The 12,826-nt window shown below is 43.9% G+C and overlaps 1 pseudogene; it reads left to right on the forward strand.

The window, feature by feature from the left end:
* Positions 1-663, forward strand: part of LOC108289871 — a 4,772-nt pseudogene extending 4,109 nt beyond the window's left edge.
* The last annotated feature ends 12,163 nt before the right edge of the window (positions 664-12,826 follow it).

Below are 12,826 nucleotides of genomic sequence, written 5' to 3' on the forward strand. Positions count from 1 at the left end.
AAAAAGAAAAGAAATGTCAAGTAGACAGTTGAACATAAGTCTAGAGAGCTCAAGGGGGAAGCCTAGGTAAACAAAATAAACTTGGGAGTCATCAGTAAATAGATGCGACTGGATAAGGCCTCCTGGGGAGAGAAAGTAACTAGAGAAGAAAAGAGGGCCACGGGTGTTTCATCATTTAGAATTTAGACAGAAAGGGAATGTCCAGTGAGGCAAGGTGAGAACCATGCGGCTGTCATGGAAGCGGAGGAAAGCAAGCGTTTCAAGGAATGAGTTGTCAGCTCGGCCCAATGCTGAGAAACATGGGAAGGAGAATTAGCTTTGGTAAGTTATATCGTTGGTGACCTTGATTTAAAAAAAAAAAAAAAAAAATGGTTCACAAGAGTGATAGGGACAAAACCTGATCAGAGTGAGAAGAGATACTGGGAGGTGAGGAGGTGGGAAAAGCCACGACCCATAGCCTATTGTTGACTTATAATGTTTTTGTGAAAATGTATGTAAAGGGACTATCATTGCACTTGATAACACCAGGCACTCAAAAATACAAATTTGTGTCCTTTTCATCTACCTGCATTTAATCTGTTGGCCATTTTCCACAGAGATGACTTTCTGACAATTCGTCAGCGCTCCCTGTCCGATTCTAGTATTAAAGGTCTTTTATCTTGACCTTGGCCCTGGGGGAGCCTGATAGAGCTGTAAGGCTGGCCTGTCATCCTTTCACCTCCCGTGGTCCTATCGAATAAATGTGTCGTCAGGCAGGCCACCACTAAGGCCAGAATGAGGCCTCATTCCAGGAGAGGAAATTGATCATGTGCAAACAACTCCTAAAGAAATCCTGCCAGGGAAGGCCCATAAATAACACAATGAGGACTGCCATCCTCAGTCATGAATTCTACTGACCCTCCAATAGGAACTGTGTGGTCGATATCTAGTGCCACCAAACAAGTGTGGTTACTGATCACTTGCGCATCCTGCCCTCCTCAGCAGAAACACTAGGCTAACCAAGGTAACTGTGATGCTCACACTGGTCAATCCAATTCACGGATTAATTTGTTCAACACGTATTTCCAAGCACCCAGCTGCAGAGCCCAATGCTCCCTGTTGTAGGATATGCAATGAAGTCTATGACATTGATGCAAAATGTATCAACAAATACCCACTAAGCAGCTGCTATGAGCCAGGGCTCTAGGCTCCAGGGCTCAGCGGTGAACAAGCCAAGCCAAATTCCCAGCCCTTAGGGAGCTTACATCCTAGTGGCTGTAGGCTCTGAGCTCAGTAATCTTATAAATCAGGTCAGGGAAAGGAAAACACCTAATGTGAAGAATGAAATACCCATAGACCAGAGGAAATAGCTAAATGTCCACCCATCAGTTCAAGTGCTAGAGGCAATAGGGCCTATTCTAGGCACAAACCCAAGGGAGCAGAAGTCTCAAGGTGGACATGAATAAGAATGTCCGAAATATGGAGTTCTATAGACTGAGGAATGATTATGGAGGACCTTCAAATCAGCCTAAGGAGTTTGGGCTTTGTGGGGATTCATGAACCAACTCTAAGCATGAAAAGAACATGACAAAAGCAGGGCATGAGGAAAATCTTGAGCTATCGTGCACAGGCAAGAGAAGATGAAAGGAAAGGTGTCTCTGTTCTGGGTCCCAACACTAGGCCAGATGCCTGACATACAGGACCTTGATTTTTCTTCTTCTTAAATTTTTTAAATACTATTTTGTTTGGAAATGTCACAAACTTACAGAAAAACTGCAAGTAGAGTTTTTTCTTGAACCACTTGAGAATGAGTTGCAAATTGGAGTCTCCATCACCTCCAAATTCCCTTGTATTGAATTTTCTATACAAAAGGACATTATCCCACATAGATATAATAAAATTATCAAAATCAGGAGCTTAACCTGGATCATTAGCACCACTTGGTCTTCTCCCCATTTTCAAGTTTTATCAGTTGTCCCCCAACACGATCCTTCAGAGGAAAATGGTCTAGTCCAAAATCAGGCATTGTGTTTAGCTCTCATGTGTCTTTAGACTCCTTCATGACACTGGAACAGTTTCTCAGTCTTTACGGAATCTCATCTCAATCATTCAACAACCTTACCACGTGGTTGCTATTGTTAAAATTACTATGTGGATGCTGTTATTATCCCACTGTAAAGAAAAAGAAACTGAGGTTTCAAGAGGTTAAGTAATGAGCCAAGGTGCTCCAGGGGCTGAGCTCCAAAGCATGTGTGGTTTCAAAACCCGGCATCTGACTTGAAAAGGTGAGCATTTAAGACTCATTCCAGTGATGGCAGTGGGAAAAGAAAGAGGAACCAGTCCAAGATCGTGGTAATAGAAATGGAGAGAAGAAAGTGGATGGGAGGGACTACGCCAAGAAGCCAACCAGTAATTGGCTTTTTTTATTGACTCCCACAGCAAAGGTTAAAAGATGACTGCAGTTTTGAGCTTGAGCAGCTGTTGAGGATTGGATGAGTGGGAATGACAGGAAGCAAGCTCTTGTCCTGGATGCAGAAATTTCTGCTTGATGTGAGGTTTCAATGAGCTATTGGAATGGAACCTCTCCATGGGGAGTGGACCACTGTCAGAAAGTCTTCATCTCAGAGACCAGCAGAGCCTCATGTTGAAAGGTAAGGTCATCCCCCAGGACTGTAATGCCATTTCGTCTACTTTCTGCAGATGAACCTTTTAGAAAATGTCATCTGCAGGTAACTTCTTTGAAAAATGCAATTACCATTTGGAGGAATAATTCATTAAATCTGTGTAAATTTATTTTGAATTAGTCGAAATCATCAGTTGCCTACATGATAAGAACTTTAGAAAGTTGTGAGAGCTTTAGTCACTAGGGAGCTTATAGAGAAAGGACCCTGAAACTGAGAGGAAGGAGTTTTGCAAGGAAGAAAGTCACCAGGTAAAGACACTGACTCCCCAGAACAATATTGCTCAAACAGGCCCCACATCATTCTTGCATTATTAATGGGCCCCTGTAGAAGTTTGCATGGTAACACCAACTCTAATACTTATCTGTCCAACCCACTAAAGTTAAAATGTTGCAAATGGTAGGAATGTAACATGCATTTTTTTTTCAGTGTTTACATCAGTATCTGCCCTAAGTATAGTTTTGTTTTTTGTTTCTTTGTTTCGAAATAGGGTCTTGCTCTGTTGGCCCTGACTGGAGTGCAGTGGCACCCTCTTGGCTCACTGCAACCTCTGCCTCCTGGGCTCAAGTGATCCTCCCAAGTAGCTGGGACTACAGGCACACACCACTATGCCTGGTTAATTTTTGTATTTTTGGTTGAGATGGGGCTTTACCATGTTGCCCAGGCTGGTCTTGAACTGTTGGGCTCAAGCTATCTGCCCACCTTGGCCTCCCAAAGTGTTGGGATTACAGGCATGAGCCACCACACCTGGCCAAGTATAGTCTTAGCAAACAGAAATAGTGATATAGAAAGACATACCTGAAGAGTTGGTATAATCAAAAGAATTAAAAAGAGAACTTGGAGTATATACAGGGGATCTTGGTTCAACCAAGGTAAACTGACCCCAGGTTGCCTTGAGCTGCAGTGACTTTGACATCTTTCCATGTCTGGCCAAGTGTAACTACCAAAGCTGTGTCTTCGTGGATGCCTGTCTCAGTTATGAGTCCTCTGTTGATGTGCCACCCTAGATCATGGCTATCACAGGTCTTAGGTTAAAAAAAAAACAGTTTATGAGGATTCAACTATGGCTGAGCAGCATCAGCAGGAGATGTGGAGTGAGAGCCTTTGAGCCACACAAATGCCTCAATACACAAGAGGTAACCCCAAGGCATCAGGACGAGAGACTGCCATGGCACTTCTTTCACCAATAGTTTAATTGGCGCAAGTCTCTCCCACAGGACAGACACCTAGGTATCCTAGATGGCAAAGTTTAAATAGTAATGACCAAAAGATAATGACTCAGGACAGAAGACAAATGCTGAAACACGAGGCAGGACCCTGCAACCTGGGCTCCAGCGATGAACAGGGGGCGGGATGTCCAGGGGCTGGAAGCAGCAAGTCAGCTCTGCAAACTGAGAAAGCAGCGAGCAGCAAGTAGCAGCCTCGCTTCATTCACCCCGTCCCATCCCTGGAAGGCAGGGATGCTCTTCAGGGCACTAGAGACTCCCAGATGTTCTAGACAGAAGGACCTCACTCAGCTCCAGATGGACCAGGTTGGCTTCTTTGATAAGTCATTTAGCACCAAGTCAGGGAACTCTTAACTGACAGAATGGCAGGAAAGATCCAATACTTATAAAATGATCACTTGTAAAGCCATCTGGTCACCTGCCTGAGTCACTGCTGCCTATCTTCTGTCATTACATCTTACTGCTTTACACAAGAGACAGGGACAAGGATAGGGGAAAGGGGACCAAGGCATTCCGGCTAAATACTTGCTGGAAAGGGCAGTAATATGTCAGTATCTGCCATAAGTAGAGTCATTTGTTTGTTTGATTGTTTGTTTGTTACCAGGTCTCACTCTGTCACCCAGGCTGGAGTTCAGTGATGCAAACTTAGCTCACTGCAACCTCACCTCCCGGGCTCAAGCAATTCTCCCACTTCAGCCTCCCTAGTAGTGGAAATACAGGTGCATGCCACCACACCTGGCTAATTATGTAAAGACAGGGTTTCCTCTTAGTCCCCTCTCCAAACCAATGAAGAAGATGTGTGTTTTCTCTCCACTTCACACAGGAAAAGATTAAAACTTAGAGGAGTTCAGCAACTCATCCCAGGTCACACAGCCAGTAAGGGGAAGGGATTTGAATTCAGGTTGATTGAATTCCAGAAGTTAAGCTCTTCACCACCAGGCTAGCCTCATACATGACAATGTTTGAACTCTGAACCACTCCAGCAAATATTTTGGTGGGTAAAATCTACAAACATTAGTCAAAATTAGGCTTAAAGAGTCTCTGAGTTCACATTTTCCTGTGATCCCTCCCCCTCCCACTAACTCCCATCTTAACAGACGGAGAGGAGATAAAATCTGCTTAGAGCTTTCCAAGGAAATCCAAAAGCTGCCTCCCTCTCCTGGGCTCTTCTAATGCCTCCTAATCCTAGGAGATAATCAGAGCACCAGAGGATGAAATATTGAATTCCAAGGGGGCAGTGCCAAGCTCCCGGGGCAGAGGAAGACCGTGAAGGCTCTTGGAGCTGGAGGCGGTTCATCAAAGCCACATCATCAAGCTCAGGTGTGGAGAGAGGCTGCTTAACTGGCCCTCGCCTCTCTACACACTTCGGTCCTCACAGCCAGTTCCATGGTTTAAAATGCCAGCTGACCACTGGGATTCTGTGCTCCAGACCCACACGTGCAAAGTGGGTGGTCTACCTGTGATATGGTTTGGCTGTGTCCCCACCCAATCTCATCTTGAATTGTAGCTCCCACAATACCCATGTGTTGTGGGAGGGGCCCATGAGAGGCAATTGAATCATGGGGGCAGGTCTTTCCCATGCTGTTCTCCTGACAGTGAATACGTCTCATGAGATCTGATGGTTTCACAAGGGGGAGTTTCCCTGCACACGTTTTCCGTCTTGTCTGCCACCATGGAAGGCATGTCTTTCACCTTCTGCCATGATTGTGAGGCCTCCCCAGCCATGTGAAACTGTGAGTCCACTAAACCTCTTTTTCTTTATAAATTATCCAGTCTCAGGTATGTCTTTATCAGCGGCATGAAAACAAACTAACATAACCTGGCATCTCAATGTAATGTTTTCTAGACAGAATTCTTAGAGTCCCCAACCAAAACCTGTCCCTGCTCCCCTAATCTTCCCCATTAATAAATAACACTACTGTCTACCTGGGTACTAAATCTACAGTGCTAGGACTTAATCTTTTCTTTGACTTATTATTTTTTTAAAAAGTTCAATACATACAAAAATAGAATAGTACAGTGAACCCCCATGACTCAAATTCAACAATGATCAACTCCTGGCCACGTCTATTTCATCTAGACATCCCCTCCCCTTCCTCCCTCCTGGATTATTTTGAAGTAAATCCTACATCTCTAAGTTGATCTGCAGACCCCTCATGATCCCCAAGATGCTTTCAGGGAAACTTCCAGGTCAAGTGTATCTTTATTCTATTACTAAGACATCATCTGCCTTTTCACTGGATTGACATTCACACTAACAGTGCAAAAGCCATGGTGGGTAAGCGGCTGGTGCCAGGGCAGCAGGGCAGCATTGCGGTCTTCACTACCAGTCACTCACATTAAAATAAACACCAGTAGGCCAGGCACAGTGGCTAATCCCAGCACTTTGGGAGGCCAAGGCAGGTAGATCACCTCAGGTCAGGAGTTCAAGACCAGCCTGGACAACATGGTGAAACCCCGTCTCTATGAAAAATACAAAAATTAGCTGGGCGTGGTGGATGGCACCTGTAATGTCAGCTACTTGGGAGGCTGAGGCAGGAGAACCACTTAAACCTAGGAGGCAGAGGTTGCAGTGAGCTGAGATCACACCACTGCACTCCAGCCTGGGCAATAGAGCAAGACAAGACTCCATCTCATTCATAAACAAATAAATAAATAAATCACCAGTGGCCCTTAGAGTGTGCTTGATAAAGCAGTAATAACGATTGATTTTTGTCAAATCTCAACTTTCGGGTACACATCTTAATACTATAAGCAACCAAGTGAAAGTAGGGATAAAGTGCTTTATGCTGCAAACCAAAGGCTAATAGTTGCCTCCTGGAAAAGCAATTGTACAAATGTTCAAGTGACAAGCTAACCTAGCTGATTTTTTCATGGAACATCATTTTTCCTTGAAAGTTTAACAAACTAACTCTGGTTATACAGACTCAGGTGTTTGGCCTATATTTTCTCAAAAATGAATACAGTAAGACTGTCATTTCAAGGAAAACAACAGAGGGCATTTGTTGCCAATGATACACTTCAAGTTTTAAACCAAAATGTAGAATTTGGGGAAGTTTCGTCTGCCGCCATGCGTTTGACAGCTTCCAAATACTTAAAAACTTTTCTGACAATATCAGTGATGACATTAACAACTGTAATATTTTACATAATTAAATCTGTCAAGATTCGGAAGATGTGAATATTCAATAAACTAATATTTACAGGCCAGGCGCAGTGGCTCATGCCTATAATTTCAGCACTTTGGGAGGCTGAGGAGGGAGGAACACGTGAGCCCAAGAATTTGAGACCAGCTTGAGCAACTAGGCGAAACCCTGTCTCAACAAAAAATGCAAAAATTAGCTGCACGTGGTGGTGCACACCTACAGTCCCAGCTACTCAGGAAGTTGAGCCAGAAGGATCACGTAAGCCAGGGAAATCGGGGTTGCCGTGAGCCAAAATCACACCACTGCTCTCTGGCCTGGACAACAGAGCGAGACCCTATCTCAAGAAAAATCACGAAATTAAAAAAACTGTTCTGACAATATTAGTGATGAAATTAACAAGTGTAATAGTTTATATTGCATATATACTATATGTAGTATATATATTGAATAATACAGATGAGTGGTAATACAAAATCATGCATACAGAAAAGATTCCTTTAAAGCATAAGATAGATCAATGGATTATAATGCAATGGAGTACAAAAGCTTGACTACAGATAGAAAGTACCACTTATCAAGTCTTGAGGCACTATCAAAGAATAAAAACCACAGTTATGTGAAAAAGGCTATTAAAATACTCCTGCCCTTACCCACTATTGTTTGTATGGAGTCACATTTTGTATACTCCAATCAAAACAACATACTGCGAACAATTAAATTCAGAAGCCAATATGAGAATCCGGCCATCTTCCGTTAAGCCGGAATATCAAAGATATTTGCAAAAATATAAAACGGTAGCACTCCTCTCATCAATTTCTTGAAGAATGTAGTTATTTTCTTTAAAAACATGTCATTCATTATAAATAAATAAATGTTGTAAATAATTTAAATTTTTTTTTTAATTTCCATTATGGTAAATATCAATAACTACAACTCACATTTTAAAATGCTCTTTGGCTTCAGTGTCATGCAATAAATGCAAGTAACAAAGCTGCGCATGTACCCTCTGATTCTAAAAGACTGAAATTATAAAAGTATATACAAATAAAATAAAATAATGCTTTTTGGGTCTTCGATAATTTTTTAGCACATAGATGTCTCGATACCAAAACATTTGAGAAATGCTGCTTTATACCGTCAATATTTCGGTTTGTATCCCTTAAAGATAAGGAGCCTGTTTTTAACATAATCACAATCTCACTCTTAAAAGTAACAGCTGGCAGCAAAGCTGTTGGGCAGAATTTAGAACTGAAACAGAATCCACATCTTGCAAAATGTACCCTGACTCACAAACAGAGAGAATCTGTGCTAGACTAAGCCATAAAGCACATCACAGACTATCTAAAACAAAAATTCCTTTTACACCAGTTCATTCAAACCCATATGTTCCAAGTAGACCAGACAAACTGACCCTACTGACAAATTAACAGAGCTATATACAGATTCTAAAGCCCTAAAGATAAGACCACTCACCATTGCAGCAGCTTCCAAGATAACAGAATTCTGGTCAATTTCTGCCAAGACCATCTATAACTGACTGCAGCCCCCAAAACCTTATAAGTAGCCATTCCCTGACTCCTCTCTTTTGAGATAACTCATGGTTCCCCATGGTGTACACGCTCCCTTGCTGCGGCAAATAATAAACCTAACTTTTTTGTTCTTTACTACAGCTATATTCTGGTATGATCTACACCTCATGGGAACCGACAATCCTAAATTCAAGTCATCATCTTCTCCTGCCCAAACCACTGCAGTAGCCTTCCACCTTTTCTCCCTGTTCTGCTCCTACCACTGCGTACAATTATCCCCACACTTAGCAGCTTACAATTATTTTATTTATTATTTGTTACTACAATTTACTCATGATTCCGTAGATCAGTCATTTGGAAAGGACACCGGTGTCTGTTTTCTGATGTCTGGAGCCTCAGATGGGAAGCCTCAAAAGCTGAGGGTGTCTTGATGGCTGGAAGCTAGACGCATCCTAAAGCTTATGCACTCACGTATCTGGCACCTGGGCTGGGAGAACGAAAAGTCTGGGGACTGCCAACTGGAGAACCTACATGAGGCGCCTCCATGTGGCTTTGAGTCTTCACAGCATGGCGGCCTGGGGGAGAAGGGAGAGTCGGATTTCTTTCGGGACACCCCAGGGCTCTGCACACAGGTCCCCATGTGGAAACTGACATTGTTTTTTATAACCTCACTTTGGGAGGCACACAGTTTCACTCCCAGTGCATTCTATCCATTACAAGCAAGTCACAAGGGTGCCTAGATTCAAGGGGACATCAATTACACTTCATCTCTTGATAGAGCACTTGAAGGTTCAAGAATATGTGGGATGGAAGATATTTTTGGGGCCATTTTTGGAGTACATAATCCATCCCAATTCCTTTTATCAACCACCTTGTATTCAGTGGACAAAGTGTTACTTCTAAAGTTAACAAAGCCATGTCACAGCCTTGCTGGAAACCCTTCAAAGGTTTCTCATCACACTTGAGGAATTCCAGGCATTTTCCTGCAGCCCAGAGGGCTCTGTGTATTCCTGTTCCTCCCTATGTACTTCCCACTGGCTGGTCCTGCTCACTCCAGCTGCAGTGTTTCCCCCAGCTCAGAAACCTGGATCCTTATCCCTCAAGGTTCAGCTTCAAAGGAACCTCCTCAGAGAGGTCCTCCCTCACAATGCCCTGAGAAGTAGCCCCAGAACCCAGAGTTAAATTAAGCGATTGAGTGCAAGATAAATAACAGAGACGTAATTGCTGCAGAATTCAGAATTCTCCAAGCAACTCGCAAATTTTACCCTGTGAAACATTAGTTTAGCCAGTGTTAAATGGGCATTGTTTTAAAATATGAATTTATAGCCAATCTCCTTCTAAGAACTTGAGTAAAACAAAGTTGCAGAGTTTTTTTTCTTGAGACACAGTCTCACTCTGTCACCCAGGCTGGAGTGCAAGGCACAATCTCAGTTCACTGCAACCTCCACCTCTCAAGTTCAAGCGATTCTCCTGCCTCAGCCTCCCAATTAGCTAGGATTACAGGCATCCACCACCACACCCAGCTAATTTTCGTATATTTAGTAGAAACAGAGTTTCGCCACATTGGCCATGTTGGTCTTGAACTCCCAATCTACCCACCTCAGTCTCCCAAAGTGTTGGGGTTATAGGTATGAGCCACCTGCCAAAGTGCTGGGATTACAGTAATCTACCTACCTTGGCCTCCCAAAGTGCTGGGATTACATGGGTGAGCCACCACGCCCAGCCATTTTCTTTATACCATGATCACTTCTAGTCCATGATACGCTAATTACATGTCAGATCTCCAACTTATGCAACCACAGGACTCTTTTTTCAAGTAGTATCTCCAGGCTTCATGTTGCAAAAGTCTTTTCCAAGTAATTAGGTTCTACCTGCATCCCTGACCCACATCCTTGAAGGTGAGCTACAAATAACAGGAAACTTTTGGAAGGCCCAGCTCCCCTAAGAATGGCCTGATTGGCTGCTATTGAGGTCATACTTTTCACTAATGCTTATGATTGGCTGTCAGTAACACTCCACTCATGGTAACAGTGCCCAGCAGATATATGAGCCTCTCATCTAGACATGTGAATTATACTCTTTAGAGCAGTGAGTCATTGAGGCCAGGGACTGCTGAGGATTGCATTTTTTTTATTGAGCCAAGAACCTCAGAGGCTGGCTCCAGGCCTGCTCCCACATAGGAAAAGCATGTCCATAGCTTCCCAGAAGCAGGCTGGCTGGCCCTGGGAATGGGAGAATGGGTTCACCAAGGGGCTATAACCTGGAGAGCTCAAAGGAGGTGATTTGTCTATGATGTGCCTAACGCTCAGTTCCCAGAATATATCTCAGAGACTATCAGGGGAAAGAAAGGTTACATTTTTAGTAACTGTCTGTCTCACATAATGCTTGCTGGAAATTCTTTGTGGGTTGATTTTATCAGAAAAGCCAAACAAAATATTGTTATAGATTAACTAAAGTTGGTCGTCTCTCCCATGTACCTACCATGTAACTGCCAAAAAAACAAACTAGGTTTGATTTTAACAATCCTTCCATTCTTTTCTCAAAAGCTGGTGCCATTAAGAAAACAATAAAATGAATCCTCCAGTCCTAAGGGTGGAATCAGCACACCTTCACAGTAGTAAGGGCCGCTAACACACTGAGCCCTTGCTATGTGCAGGGCGCTGTGGTAAGCAGATCATGAGCCATTTCTTTTCACGGCCAACCTATAACACTAGTATTACCTACGTTCCCATTTTATGGATGAGGAACTGAGGTACCAAGAGGTTACTGACTTGCCCAAAATTGCACAACTAATAAGCAGAAGAATAAGGGTTTGAATCCAGGTATAGCTGACCTCAAAATATGGCTTTTCTGGAGAGAGAGAGAGTCTCACTCCAACACCCAGGCTGCAGTTCATTGGCACAATCTCAGCTCACTGCAATCTCTGCCTCCCAGGTTCAAATTATTCTTGGGTCTCAGCCTCCTGAGTAGCTGGAATTACAGGCGCACATCACCACACCCAGCTAATTTTTGTATTTTTACTACAGACAGCATTTTGCCATGTCCATGCTGGTCTTGAACTCCTGACCTCAGATGATCCACCCTCCTTGGCCTCCCGAAGTGCTGGGGTTACAGGCGTGAACCACTGCACCTGGCCAAAATATGGCTTTTCGTTGGTATAACAACTCAGCAAAGCTGTTGGCCAGTCCCACCTGCCCAGGTACACAGGCTTTAAAGCAATGCTTCTTAGCGTTTTCTGTGCATGTGAATGACCAAGAGATCTTATTAGAATGCAGATGTTGATTCAGCCTGGACTAGGGCCTCAGATTCCACCTTTCTAATAGGGTCCCAGATGCTGCTGGATGCTGGCTTACCCACCACACTGTGAGACTCTCTAAGGCAGCAATGATCAAATTTTGCTGAACCTGGAGAGTTACCCTGAGGTGATTTTAAAATCCCGATGCCCAGGTCTCACCCTGAACCATATTAATCAAAATCCCAGCAGGGCACGGTGTCTCATGCCTGTAATCCCAGCACTTTGGGAGGCCAAAGCAGGAGGATCACTTGAGCCCAGGAGTTCAAGACCAGCCTGAGCATTGTGGCAAAATCTCATCTCTACAAAAAAATACCAAAATTAGCCAGGCATAGTGGTGTGCACCTGTGGTCCCAGCTACTCGGGAGGCTGAAGCAGGAGGATCACCTGAGCCCAGGAGGTCAAGGCTGCAGGGAGCCAAGATCACACCCCTGCCCTCCAGCCTGGGCAACAAGAGTGACACCCTGTCTCCAAAAGAAAAAAATCATCCCTGGAGGTGGGTTCCAGACATCAGTATTTTTTCAAGCTTCCCGGCAATTCCAATGTGCAGCCCAGACTGCAAACACTGCTCTAAGGGTCATGAGATGCCCTGAGAATAATTAGGAGGGGAAGTCAGGTCTCCAGATGCTGATGAGATCAGTGAATTTAATCATGATGGCATCCTTGGAAGTTTCAGAAAGTCATTACCCATACTAGTAATTCATGACAGCCTGTAAAATGACGGTGGCCCAGCCTCCTTTCAAGGTAACCATCTGGCATAATCCCAGACAGCAAATGTTTCCTCCTGCTCCCCACTTCTCCCACTCATGCACACACTCTGTTCACCACTTGCACCTCCCTAGATCCCACCATGTTTTAGCTTGAACTTGGAGAAGGCCAGCCCCATCCTGGTCTACTACCCCTCCCACAAAGGCTCAGAACACCAAGCTGCTTTCCCTAACACCCACCCCACTCATCGGATGGAAAGTGTGAA

This window comes from Cebus imitator, unplaced genomic scaffold (genome assembly GCF_001604975.1).
Source record: "Cebus imitator isolate Cc_AM_T3 unplaced genomic scaffold, Cebus_imitator-1.0 Scaffold416, whole genome shotgun sequence".
Classification (NCBI taxonomy): domain Eukaryota; kingdom Metazoa; phylum Chordata; class Mammalia; order Primates; family Cebidae; genus Cebus; species Cebus imitator.